Here is a 12,667-nt window from a genome sequence, read left to right on the forward strand (position 1 = left end):
AATATACATTGCTGAAACACAGACAGCAATCTTCTTTCTTGGTGCAGCATTGTACATTTRTCTTACAACTCTATCAGCCTTCCCACAACAAGCAGAGTATCTTTTAAAATTAGGAGTGAGATAAGTGCATGCCACAGCTTCCCCTTTAAACACAAGCCTATGAAGAAAAGGCAGAATACTAACCAGCAAAGCAATAATTYAGTGACTTACTGGGTTGCTACTGAAAAGAGGAAGTGAATTGATCAGTTCAGCTGCTCAGAGAATGCAATAATCTCAAGCTGGGAATCAGTAATTCTGAAGAGCAGTTTCAGATGGGTTTCTTCTTTTATCCTAAAGCTTCATATGCTCACTTTTGTTAATACCAGCACAACAGGAAGGTCGGTGCACACATAACTAAGACAATAATAACAACCTGGTCTGCTGAGGTAAGCAGGCAGAAATGAAGGAAACACTGCCCTCATTGCAGGATGTATGGGGCTATAATGACTCAAAGCATTCATTTGCTGCTCAAGTCTCCAGTTTTGCTACTCTGCAATAGAGAGATCCTACATGGGGTCTGTCTGTTTGCAGTAGCACTTCAGACTCGAACACAAGTTATGAAAAATACAACAAAAGTCRCACCTAGAGGGACAGCAACATACAACAAAAGCTGGTACGTTSCCTAGAAGAGAAGCAACCTTGTAAACACCAAACAAAGGCCAGGAACAGCCATTCAAAACACCCAGCCCTGCTAGGCACTCGTATGTTTCTTGGCTATTTTGCATGAGAACACCACAGTACACTGAATCTGCTCTTTCATATGCAGACAATTAAAATACTTCTCCACAGACAGGTCAAAATTAGTTGCCTGTGTTCTACATAATTCCAGACAGAAAGCTTGGGACTGAGCAAAGATGACAGTTTACAAGTCTTAATTAAAGCTTTGCAGGCTAACAAGTAGGACACTCCTCCTACTGCTGGAATTTCTTTTTTTTCCAAACATTTAAGCATAACACTTTTAATAAGACATCCTTAGAAATACATTTCAGATGAGAAGCAATACATGAACTGCCTTAACCTAAATATTTATAGTTACAAACTACTCAYTCCTTAGACCTGACTCTGAAAACATATTTATATATTTTTTTAAAAATTAATTCAACTGTGAACATCTTAGCAGGTATTCCTATGTAAATGAGACAAAAGCAATTTGCCATCCACATTGTCAGTTAAGACCTTTGGATGGATTGTTTTACTGAAAAGGTCTCAAACTCTTCCTTCTTATTATCATCACTAAAACTTTTCTTTGTTTTGTCYAGTTTTATCAGAATTTTAAAACGTCCTTAATATTACAAAATTACACAAAATTGTGCTTCAATTTCAGGTACTTTTAATATCTCATGCTTGGATTCCATAAYTTGCACACCATTTAATAATATTCTGCATGTGTTTTTCTGCCTAGAAAACAGATGCCTCTTTAACAATGACACCTCTGCTTTCTGCATACAGTAAGAATCACCACACTGGCAGGCCTGAAGATTAAAGCAGTCCCAGAAGTATTGTATCTCTGTGTGCAATCAGCACCACARATTTCAGAAGTCTGACACCCACAGAAAAAGTGACTGTGAAAGACTATGACCCTTAATCAGCCACATTCTCAGTAGTTTCAAACTGTTTCTGGTGGAAAGACCAGCAAAGGCTCTAAGCAAAGTAAGTTTCCAATTTAGATTTCTATTGCCCCTGAGAAATAAACAATAATGTTSTTTACATTCCAGTACTTAAGAGTCCTGCTATAGCAATCTGCGAATAGCTGGCAAAAAAAAGTTTACAGTGTAAACAAAAACTGATAACATTAAACATACAAGTATCACTATTTAACAAGATGACTTGTTACATCACCATGTTTGTACTAAAAACAAAACCAGAAACTGTGGACTCCCATGAGAAGGTTTACTGTTTTCTAGCCAGAAAGCTCTGCACAATACTTCCTTTGTTTTCATGTTGAACAAAGTGACTAAACTTGGTGGACATCTCTCTTCCCTCCCAGGAGCTTCCATTACCACTCAGAAAATGACAAGTTTCTTTTCTTCAAAGCTGAGTGGAGTGTAAAGGGCTAAAGCACCAGTCCTTCAAGGGCTTCTGTGTGTGCCAGCATTTCAGGCACTGTCACATWCCTTATACAGTTATCCATACTAATTTCTACATTACTCAAAATCAAGCAAAGGCACAAGTGGCAGACACTGGGTACTCAATTTTGTTGTAAGGGTGTGCTCCTTCATGCACAGTAAGTGATACGAGCCTTTTTCTTTGAAACGCTACTTGTATATCCACACAAACATCACTGAATCTCTCTGCAGCCTGGTGACCTGCAACCTGAAGCCAGGTTGGCTCAGTAAGAGGCAATCTCCACACCAGACCATCCCCTCTGCTCTGTGAAGAACCTTTCCCATAAAACATACCACAAAGAAATACAGAGCAGGTGAAACACAATCAGCACATGCAGGTGTGGATCTGCTGGTTATGTATTGCACTATGAAGAGAGTAAAGGTATAGTGATCTTTACTTTGACCCATACCCCAAAAGACTGCACTGCATGGCATCCTCTCTAACAACCTAGGAGATAAATTTTCAGCCTCAGATAAACCTATTTTAATAGGGTCAGCAAACATACTGAAGAAAAAGTCTGAATAGAGCTACATATTTTCTTAGCAGTTTTCTCAGAATTATGCATACAGAAATATTTTTATATTCAGACAAACCAGTACACAAGTCCTCTTGAATCTGTAAGATCCTAGAGCAAGAGAAACAGACACTAAAGACAAAGGACCATGACATTGCTGACACATCCCTTGACAGAGTTCTGAATACCAAACTTGAACTGAAGCAATTTTAAGTAATAAATTGACCCAAAAAACTTAGCTCAGACACCACTACAGAAAATAAAGTTCAGTGTTCTTATCCAAGAGGGTTTTGATGCCATGTAGTACTCCTTGCCACACTAAAYCTGACCATGGCCTCGATGGAAAAAGCCTTGGCACATTAAGACCAAGGTATAAAAGGGAAGATCCTCTGCAGACACTAGAAAGTTATCTTAGCAGCAACCAGCGAATCCCAGAATCTTACTCTTTAGCTCAGTCATCCTTTGAAGAYTTTCCATACAGCTCTAATGGGAGAACCACAAATTTCTCAGCTCCTTTTCAATAATACTTTAATAAACACCTTTAATAAACTTTGCTGCTTGGGGTAGAGAAGGTATATAACCATGACAACTATTCTCCTAACACAAAGTATTTTCATTAATCTTTTAATTTGAGACAGGCAAAAACAGTGGCTGCAATGGATTTTTAAACTATACTAATAAAAACCTGGCTTCTTCCAATTTTTCTGGCTCATGAGAGTTTAGAATGTTTTACCAGTAACTGAGTTTGCTTGGGGAAAAAAAGGCAAACAAAAAAACCACATTTCCCAAATTTTGTAAGCCAGCAGATTGCAAACTGTTCTCCAAATCACTCAGAGACCAGCAGAAAGGTTCACTAAACTAACAAAAGGCCAATTGATATACAGCCTGTGACCTTATGACTGACATTAGTAATGTGCAAACCACAGTTTGAGCTGTACTATTTCATTCAGTTAGGCCTCTTCATGAACTGGAAAAAAAAATCAATTTTAGATCTGGGGAAGAAACAACAGTTTGTAATGAATACAAGAGCAAACTGCAGATCTCATGGTCCAGTGGCTTACGGCAGGAGACTTCATAAGAGTTTACACAACTAAATGGCATTGCCATTCCAGCACTAGGGAACTTTTCTACACATGCCAGTCAGCAAGAGCTGCAGACACAGAGCAGAGGCCAGCATGGGTTACCAACCCCAGAGCAGACCTGGAATTTCCATCAGGTTGCCACAGCTGGTTTCTCCCGGCTTCCCCAGCTGCTGCARTTGGGAATAGATACACTGAAACCTGGAGAATGAGAGGCACACCCCTGCTACAATTAATCACAGAATCACAGAACGGTTTGGATTGAAAGGATTCTTAAAGATCATCTAGTTCCAATCCCGCTAGCCACAGGCAGGGATACCTTCCACCGAACCAGGGTGCTCAAAGCCCCATCCAACCTTTTCAGGGACAGAGCATCCACTATTTCTCTAAGCAACCTGTTCCAGTGTCTCACCACTCCTACAGTATATATTTATAATACCTAATCTAAATCTACACTTGTTCAGTTCAAAGCCATTCCCCTTGTCCTATGTTCCCCACATGACACTCACCAGCTCTCTTGCAGGCTCTCCTTAGGTTGCAATTGGAAGGCTGCTCTAAGGTCTCTCCAGAACCTTCTCTTTTGCAGGCTGAACATCTCTAGCTTGTTCAGCTCACCTTCATCAGAGAGTTGTTCCAGCCCCCACACCATCTTCATGGCCCTCTTCTGGACTGTCTCCAACAGGTCCCTGTCCCTCCTGTGCTGGGACCCCAGAGCTGGATGCAGTGTTCCAGGTGGGGTCTCAGCAGAGCAGAGCAGAGGGGCACAATCCCCTCCCTCTCCCTGCTGCCCACGCTGCTTTGGATGCAGCCCAGGATGTGGTTGGGTCTCTGGGCTGCAAGTGCACRTCACATCCAGCTTCTCATCCACCAGCACTCCCAAGCCCTTCTCCTCAGGGGTGCTCTTGATCCATCCTCCTCCCAACCTCTATTTGTGCTTGAAATTGCCACAATCCCCATGCAGAACTTGGCCTCGTTGACCTATATGAGATTCACATGAGGTTCTCAACCCTGTCACAGTCTCACTGGATGACATCCTGYCCCCCCAGCATGTTGATCACACCACACAGCCTGGTGTAGTCAGCATGCTTGCTAAGRGTRCACTTYACCCCACTATCCCTGTCACCAACAAGGCTGTCAACCAATACCAACACCAACCCCTGAGGACACCACTTGTGACTGCTCTCCACTTGGACATTGAGCCATCAACCACAACTCTTTCAGTGCAACCATCCAGCCAATTCCATATAAAACAACAGGTCCACCTATCAAAAATCCATGTCTATCCAGTTTAGGGACAAGGAACAGTGGCAAATGTTTTGTGTAAGCCTACGTAGGTGGTGTTCGTTGCTCTTAACCACCAAAACTATAACCTTGCTATAGAAGGCCATCAGATTTTTCAGGTACAGGTTGGCACTACAGTGAAGCCATCTTGGCTGGCACCAAATACATCCTTATTTTCCATGTCCCTGAGCATAGTTTCCAGGACGATCTCTGCCCTGATTTTTCTGGGCACAGAGGTGAGACTGACTGGCCTGTAACTCCCCTATAGTAAAACTATCATCTAGCTGCGTGGATGTATCCTCTGGCACTTAGCTGATTCATACTGGCACTCAGGCCAAGAACTTCTTGTGAAAACAAACTCACCAGGAGAAAAAAAAACCAAATTACTTCCCCAGATAGTGAAGGATGGGAATTTCTTGTACAGCCCGAGGAACCAGCCCGTTCACTCCCTTGGCAGGCACTGGTTTGACCATGGGCTCTGCTACAGARTAGTAAAAATAGTTAATTTTGCCACAAAGTAGCAACAACGAGAAGCAAAAGCCCTGAAGGGGACAGAAAATGAGATTCAAGCTGGGGATGTGGCGAAGGCAATGGAAATCAAGCAGCGTATTTCTCTGTCTTGACTAGTTTACAAGAACATCGACAGTCAATCTGACATACTCAATCATCTCAAGAACAAGAGAAGCTATCAGGTCTCACTCCATGACCTCTTCTCTTGTGCCTGTCCACTGCCGTGTACACCTCCCACAGCACAGCCCCAAAAATTCGGGCTGAACCTGCAAATTGTGCCAGTTAAAGGGCCAGTTAAAAGACAGCTGCCCTTCACACTTTCTTTTGTTCTTGCAACTGTTATCCTTAATTCAGATCAGTTCACTGATCCGATGTTATCACAAAGTCTTACCAACAGTTGTGCAAACTTGGCCAGGAAAGTGGCGATCTGCCATAATAATTGGAGCACTTTTAGTCAGCTCTGGTGCTCCAGGCAGCATCTCATTAAACTGCATTGCTCAACAAGCTACAATCTTAAATGGCAGCAGTTTCCTTCAGTTCAAACGGCACCGTTGCATTTCTGGAGTTGTTAACACGACTCAATAACTGTCAGCTGCTGCAGATTACACCTATATTTCTACTACTGAATGGTATTGATTTTAAGTATTTCTGTAAAGGATCTTAGTATTTTTGTTCATGCTTAATATAACTGTGATAATAAACAAAAAGCTCCATCAAAGGACATCAAGACAGACTTTCCAACTTACATCTTCCCATGCCAAAATACTGCCAACTCCTAAGTTTGCACAAAGACACAAGGAACTGAGTGGAACCTGATGCCAGAAGTCTGATACTTTTTTTCATAGGATGAGTTTTATGATTCACAGTGATCCTTTAGGAAAMAATAAAAATCATCTTACCAACACTGGGTCTTGATCTGCAGTTGCACACTTCTTATTCACTGAATTCACTGAATGAATCTTTCAGCCTCTGTGCCTCGGCTCCAGGGTGGGCAATGTGTGTGCTCCCTGGTCTCAAAGAGACATTTTAAAAGGTACATCACCATCTACAGAATTTCAAATACTGCAGTAAAAAGGATCACATAAAAACCRAAGGGTACCAAACACAGGGGGCTGAGCAGGAAGCATGCAGCCACRAAATACATGAATCTAAAAGAACTAGCAACAAAAATTAACACAGTTAATAAAATGGCCATCACCCAGCACCTGCTTTACTCAACAGAAACACCCTAKGACTATGCAAATGCAGAGCACCAAAAAAATTTTTAAAATAACTTAGTTTTTGATTATGAGGCAGATCATAGCCATGACATATTGAAGAAACTACTGCAAGCTTATTCTTACTCTTAGTTTCTAAAAATCTCAAATTTCAAAATATAAAACACACACACATCTATGCAGTAGTGAAAATAKACAAGGTAATTGCAACACCTACAACTTCCTCTACTTCACTGATTACAAATGAAACAGTTTTACTGCAAGGAGGAAACAACAATAAAATGGTAAATTGTACCTTGCAACAGGTTGATATGCTTTTCTAGTCGCAACTGGAGAATGAAGCAGGAACATAAAAAAATGGGATTTCCAGTTCAATGAAGGAGGACTGCAAGTTTCTTTCTCACAAAGGAGGAAAAAGGCTCTTTCGGGACTGTACAAATGTGAAGAATAAGACAAGACACATGACCACATAATCATAGCTGGAATCTGAAATGACAAATCAGACACTTGGTCTATTCAGAGAAAATAAAATTTAGAATATCAATGGTATGAGCCCCTACCAAGCAATGACGTATAAAAGAGATTCAAATACAAATTACAYTTAGAAGAGGAATGGTCCAAGCTGTACCTGACCCTGAATGGCAGGAGGCTGAGCAGAGAAGACATGAAGACCACRTTCCCAATCCCTTCTTAGTACTGCCAGCAAAGACTTAATTTTAAAAAGCATTCCATTGCAGTTAACGTGTGTAGAGCTTGTTATTAAGCACTATGGGGTTTTAATCAATAAAACATATACACAACTGTTCATCAATATGCTCCTAAATGCACATTTTATTTTGCCTGATCACTGACATTTGCTTTTTAGCTTCTACAATATATAAATTTCGAGCATGGCATAACATAATTACCAGCAGTAGAATCATAGGATCATTTAGGTTAGAAAGACACTTAAGGTCACCGAGTCCAGCTGTTAACCTGACTGAGCCAGGTCCACATCTGAACCACTATCTACACATCTTCTAAATGCGTCCAAGCACAAYGATTCTGTCACTCCCTTAGGCACTCTTCACCACTGTCTGACCAYCCTTCCAGGGAAGAAATTTTTCCCATACCTTATCTAAACCTCCCTTAGGGCAGCTTGTGGCCATTTCCTCTTGCATTATTGCTTGTTAGCTGCCCAGTGCAGCATAAGGCCATTTCATCTTGCCTTTTTGCTTGTTACCTGGGAGAACAGAACCACCCCCACTTGGCTACATGCTCCTTTTGGCCTTCTTTTCACCCCCCTAAGCCTCCTGTTCTCCAGGCTAAACAACCCCCATTCCCACAGCTGCTCCTCACAGGATTTGTGCTCCTGACCCTTCACCATCTCTGTTCCCCTTCTATGGACACACTCCAGCAYCTCAATGTCTGYCCTGCAGTGAGGGGACCAGAACTGGATGCAGGATTTGAAGTGTGGCCTCACCACCAGTGAGTACAGAGGACAATCAATGTTCTGGTCCTGCTGGCCACGCTATTGCTGGTACAGGCCAGGATRCCATTTGCCTTCTTGGCCACAGCTGGCTCATGTTCAGCTGCTGTTGACCAGCACCCCCAGGCTCTTATCTGTTGGACCCCTATCCAGGCRCTCTGCCCCAAGCGTCTAGCACTTCATAGAGCTGTTGTGACCCAAGGACAGGCACTTGGCATGTTGAACCCCATACCACTGGCCTTGCCCATTGATCCAGCCTGTCCAGATCCCTCTGCAGAGCCTTCCTACCCTCCAGCAGATCAACACTCCCATTCGACTTGGTGTCATCTGCAAACTTACTGAGGGTATACTCAATCCACTCATCCAGATCATCAATAAAAACCTTTAAAAGAACTGGCACCATTAGTGAGCCCTGGGGAACACTTGTAACCAGCCTCCATTGGATATAACTCCATTTACCACCACTCTCTGGGCCTGGTCATCGAGCCAGTTGTTTTAATCAGCAGAGAGAGCACCTGTCCAAACCAACAAGTACACATCCTTCAATCTCTCTGTAAGACAAATCTTGGGGCATACTCTCAGCAATTGCTAGCACAGCACTGTTTTGTGCAGAGTGCTGAAAAGTGCATGGAAGCTTTGCCAGCTCTTATCTACCCTTAAAAGCAAATGTGAGCTGGGGGAACAGGGGAGGCCTTACAGTCAGCTGCCCGAGGAAGAGTTGTTGCCAGTATCTACTCCACAGTAGCCAAGAATGCCAACACACCTAATGTGCCCTGGTTACACAGAATACAAACACACAAATTAGGTACAGTATGTTCAGGACTGCAAGAATCACTAAGCACATTTTCAGCAGTACATGAAGCACAATAAAAGACCACAGAGAAAGTAGTTTTTATAGCTTCTAGCCCATTCTGCTGGTATCAGAAGTGAAAAAATAAATTTTCTAGCTCCCTACAGACTAGATAATAAAGAGAGAAATCAACACTATTCTGCAAACACACCCAATTACAGTAAAACATGTGACCAAATGCTTATTTTTAGGCACATGTTTCAATTGTCCCAATATCAAGAACACCCAAATAAATAACTAAAGAGAGCCCTTAACTAGTACCCAATGAACTTAGATAAAGAAACCTCCTGCTGCTTTGAATGGTTTAAGGATCAATTCCTAGACTTAGAACATGCTTTTCAACTCCCTGTTTTATCTAATTGGGGGAAATGAAGAATGCAAGGAAGATATGTAACACAGTAAAATAGAAATAGTAAGAGGAACATTTTTACAATCCTGTTTTATTTTCTCCCAACAAATTAATTATTAGACACTGATCTTTAAGAACAGAAGAGATTTGAGCACTTGTGTTCAATTTTGGTTTTTCTGAATCGGTTTTGAAATAGCTATAAGGGAAAAAACCTAAATAACGGATAGGAGAAAGTATTTGGATGGAGAAAGAGATGTGACAAATTAAGTATTATTTATATTCTGGAAGAGTCAGAGTAACAACGACATTAGGCATTCATCAGAATATGTATTCTCTGCTTTGAAGATGGAAGAATTTTGAGACACAATTTAATGAACTTCATTATAAAGCATCTCACCATAACAAACGATGAGATAAACATCCTATAAATTTACATTGCTACATAAAAAAGCCCAGTGGGTGCTACAACATATATTCACAAATTTCAATACTCCTTATGCTAGGTTCATTTTAAGAAGTATTTCTGTGGTTTTAATTTTGATTTAAGCCCTCCTCACCTTACATTACCCAAATATCAGTGTCAAAACATCTACATAAATACCTAACTCTAATAAAACAGAAGGAACACAAACGTGTTTCTTCATGTTAAGCAATATCCTTTTAGAAACAACATGAAACAAGCATATTTACATTTCCTTAGGGAGAGATAAAACATCAGCACCAAGTTTTCCTAAAGCAACAGCAAGCACCATAGCTTAGCTTTTAAGAGGCAGCATTAAAGAGAAAAGGTGGGGTAGCAGAGGATAACCCMAAAACCTCTTATCACTCAAGCAGGGTATTAGAAAAATTGCTACTTTACAGAAGTCACTTTATGGTGCTAACAGGTAAGTTGACTATTTAAACACTTTGCCGCTGTCGTACTCTACTTGGCAAAAACRGCGTCTGGGGCAGAAACGTCTCAGTCCAGCCCCGTTCACCCTGCGGCGCTCAGCCGGACCTCACGGGGATGGGCTGCGCGCACCTGGAAAAGCCCGTTCAGCTGCAGCAGAGCTCAATCCCGGAATAGCCAGCGCCTCAGGCACCCAGGAATCTACCTCCCACCGTCCCCCCACATGCTGTTGGGTGCCTCTTTTCCTTAAAAAGCTGGAATCCCACAATTAAGAGACTCAAAAGTCCGTGGAAGTTCACAGAAAAATCTCCCCCCTCCCAAAGCGAACACATACACACACACACACACGCACATGCAGAGAGACAGAGAGAGAGCACAGGAATAAGACAGGTTTTCCGCCGGTCCTTCAGGCCTCGGGTGCCGGCGGGACTCCCAGCRGGGACAGGGACCCGCCGCTCCCGGTGCGGCTCACCCCTTGCCCCGGCCCGGCTCGGGGGCCCCGCGGCCTCAGCCCCGTGCCGCCCGCCTTCCYCCCTCCCGGCCTCCTCGGTGGGGCCGAACCGAACAGCCCTAAAAACACAACCAGACAAACCCGGAGAGCCCGCGCCGCAGTCCCCGGGCACGCCACTGCCGCCCGCGCCGCGGCGGGGCACACACGGCGGGGCAAGGCGGGGCGGGGCAGGGCAGGGCAGGCTCCGTGCTGCCCGCCGCCGGACCGGGAACGCTGCTGCCGGGCGTGCCCTCGCCGGCGCCCCGCCGAGCAGCCGAGGCCGGAGCGGGGACCCAGCTGGCGCCCCGGCGCTCCCGGCCGGCACTGCCGCGCTCCCTCACCTCCAGCGGCGGATGACGGCGGGAGGCGGTGCGGCGGGACGGCTCCTCCCTCAGGCGGCTCCTCCTTCCCGCCCGGACCGGGGCTGAGGCGGCGGCACCGCTCGGTGGGGTYCGGCCAGCCCTCCCGTCCCCTCCCCGCCCGGCCCCTCCTGACCCCCGGCCGCTTCCCCTCGCCCTGCGGATGAGGGCGCTCTGGGAGCTTGTTTGAGGCACGGGAGCTGAGCGGCGGGGTTTGGCGGGTCCCGGTCCGCAGGAGCGGCGGTGTGAGGGGCCGTGCAGGGCTGCGTGCCGCTCTGATGTGCGAGGCCGTGGCGGTGCACGGAAGAGTGACAGCACCTGCTGGCCCGTTTGTGACAGAGAGAGCTCTGGCTCCGCTGCTCATACTGCGAATTTTCTCCCTAATACCTAGCTAGATTTCCACTCCTTCAATTTGTACTCATTACTCCTTGYCYTATCACTTCTTTTTGTCTTCCTGACAAAGAGTTCTTCTCCGACTTCCCTATAGGCCCTCTTCAGATACTGGAAGGTCGCTCTGAGATCTCCACTCAATCTTCTCCACGYTGAGCAGCTTCAACTTTCTCAGCCTTAGGCCCTGTTCTCAGCCCCTGTCCAGGACTGAGCCTGTTGGCCTGGACTAGAATGTCACCTTCCTTGCCTGTCATTCTGTTTCTCCAGGATCATCTTATTTATTACATRTGAACTCTTGAGTTTTGTTTCTCACATAACACTACTTTGGGGCTGGTCGCCAGCAGACATAGGCACCCTGAGCAGGACCACAAAAGAACAGCCACAGACAGCATCTGCGTGGTCATTTCCATCTATGCTGAGAATGCAAAAAATCCAGGTTGTTAATTCCCCCAACATGTACTTTCCATGTTTAAGTTTTTCAGGCCTCCAGGAAAAAAATGAGGGGGGAAATTGAGGACGAGGAGGGTGAGGAAGGCTACAAATCAGTGTAAATGAATGACTGCAGAGAGGAAGCTGTGAGAACAAATATGCAAAGATTTCCTGCTGAAGAAAATGGGAGGTTGCTGGGACTTCATCTGCGTCCAAGAGAATGTCTCTCCTACAAAGCCCTGAGTTCCTCTCAGAGAGCAGAGTGCTGGGGCTGTATCCCTGCTGTGTGAAGTAARGCTGCACAGTTGACTGCCTGCTCGCTGCCTGAGAATGGTTAAGAACCCTGAGCAGCTGCTGAAGACCTTTTTGTTCCTGGTAGAATAGACTACTCCCAAGCTACACAACATGAGTGCATAATAGCTCTGCATTTATAGCTGTAATTGCTGATATCGGACAGGCTGACTCATGCACATTGAATTCCTAGTGCAGAAGGAACTATTGTATGCCTGCGCATGTTAAAGAGAAGAAATAACATAGCATTTCAATGTTCTGCTTCCATTTTTTTTCCACTTTGTTCAAGGTCCTTACTTCACTGCTGTTTATCTTCCCTGGTATTTATAAAACAACTTAATCACGTGTTTACTCAAAGTTATGTGCAATAGTCTCACCACTTAAAGACAKTGGCTGCCCGAGGTCA

At 44.3% G+C, this 12,667-nt stretch overlaps 1 protein-coding gene across 4 annotated transcripts in view; it reads right to left on the bottom strand.

Annotated features, from left to right (window-relative positions):
* PIP5K1B (phosphatidylinositol-4-phosphate 5-kinase type 1 beta) overlaps positions 1-11,091 on the bottom strand; it is a 93,756-nt gene extending 82,665 nt beyond the window's left edge. The window contains exons 1-3 of one of the 4 annotated variants that reach the window (XM_057365547.1): positions 10,895-11,091; positions 7,042-7,176; positions 6,429-6,536 (exon numbers count right to left, since the gene is read on the bottom strand). The gene's annotated coding sequence lies outside the window, so the exon portion shown is untranslated. Of the gene's footprint in view, positions 1-210; positions 376-6,428; positions 6,542-7,041; positions 10,798-10,894 lie in introns of those variants that run through there. The other 3 variants (XM_057365548.1, XM_057365546.1, XM_057365549.1) reach the window with 3 other exon arrangements.
* Positions 11,092-12,667: the final 1,576 nt, after the last annotated feature.

The sequence above is a fragment of the Malurus melanocephalus genome, unplaced genomic scaffold (genome assembly GCF_030028575.1).
Source record: "Malurus melanocephalus ecotype Western Australia unplaced genomic scaffold, MMel_1.1 scaffold_54, whole genome shotgun sequence".
NCBI classification, from domain to species: domain Eukaryota; kingdom Metazoa; phylum Chordata; class Aves; order Passeriformes; family Maluridae; genus Malurus; species Malurus melanocephalus.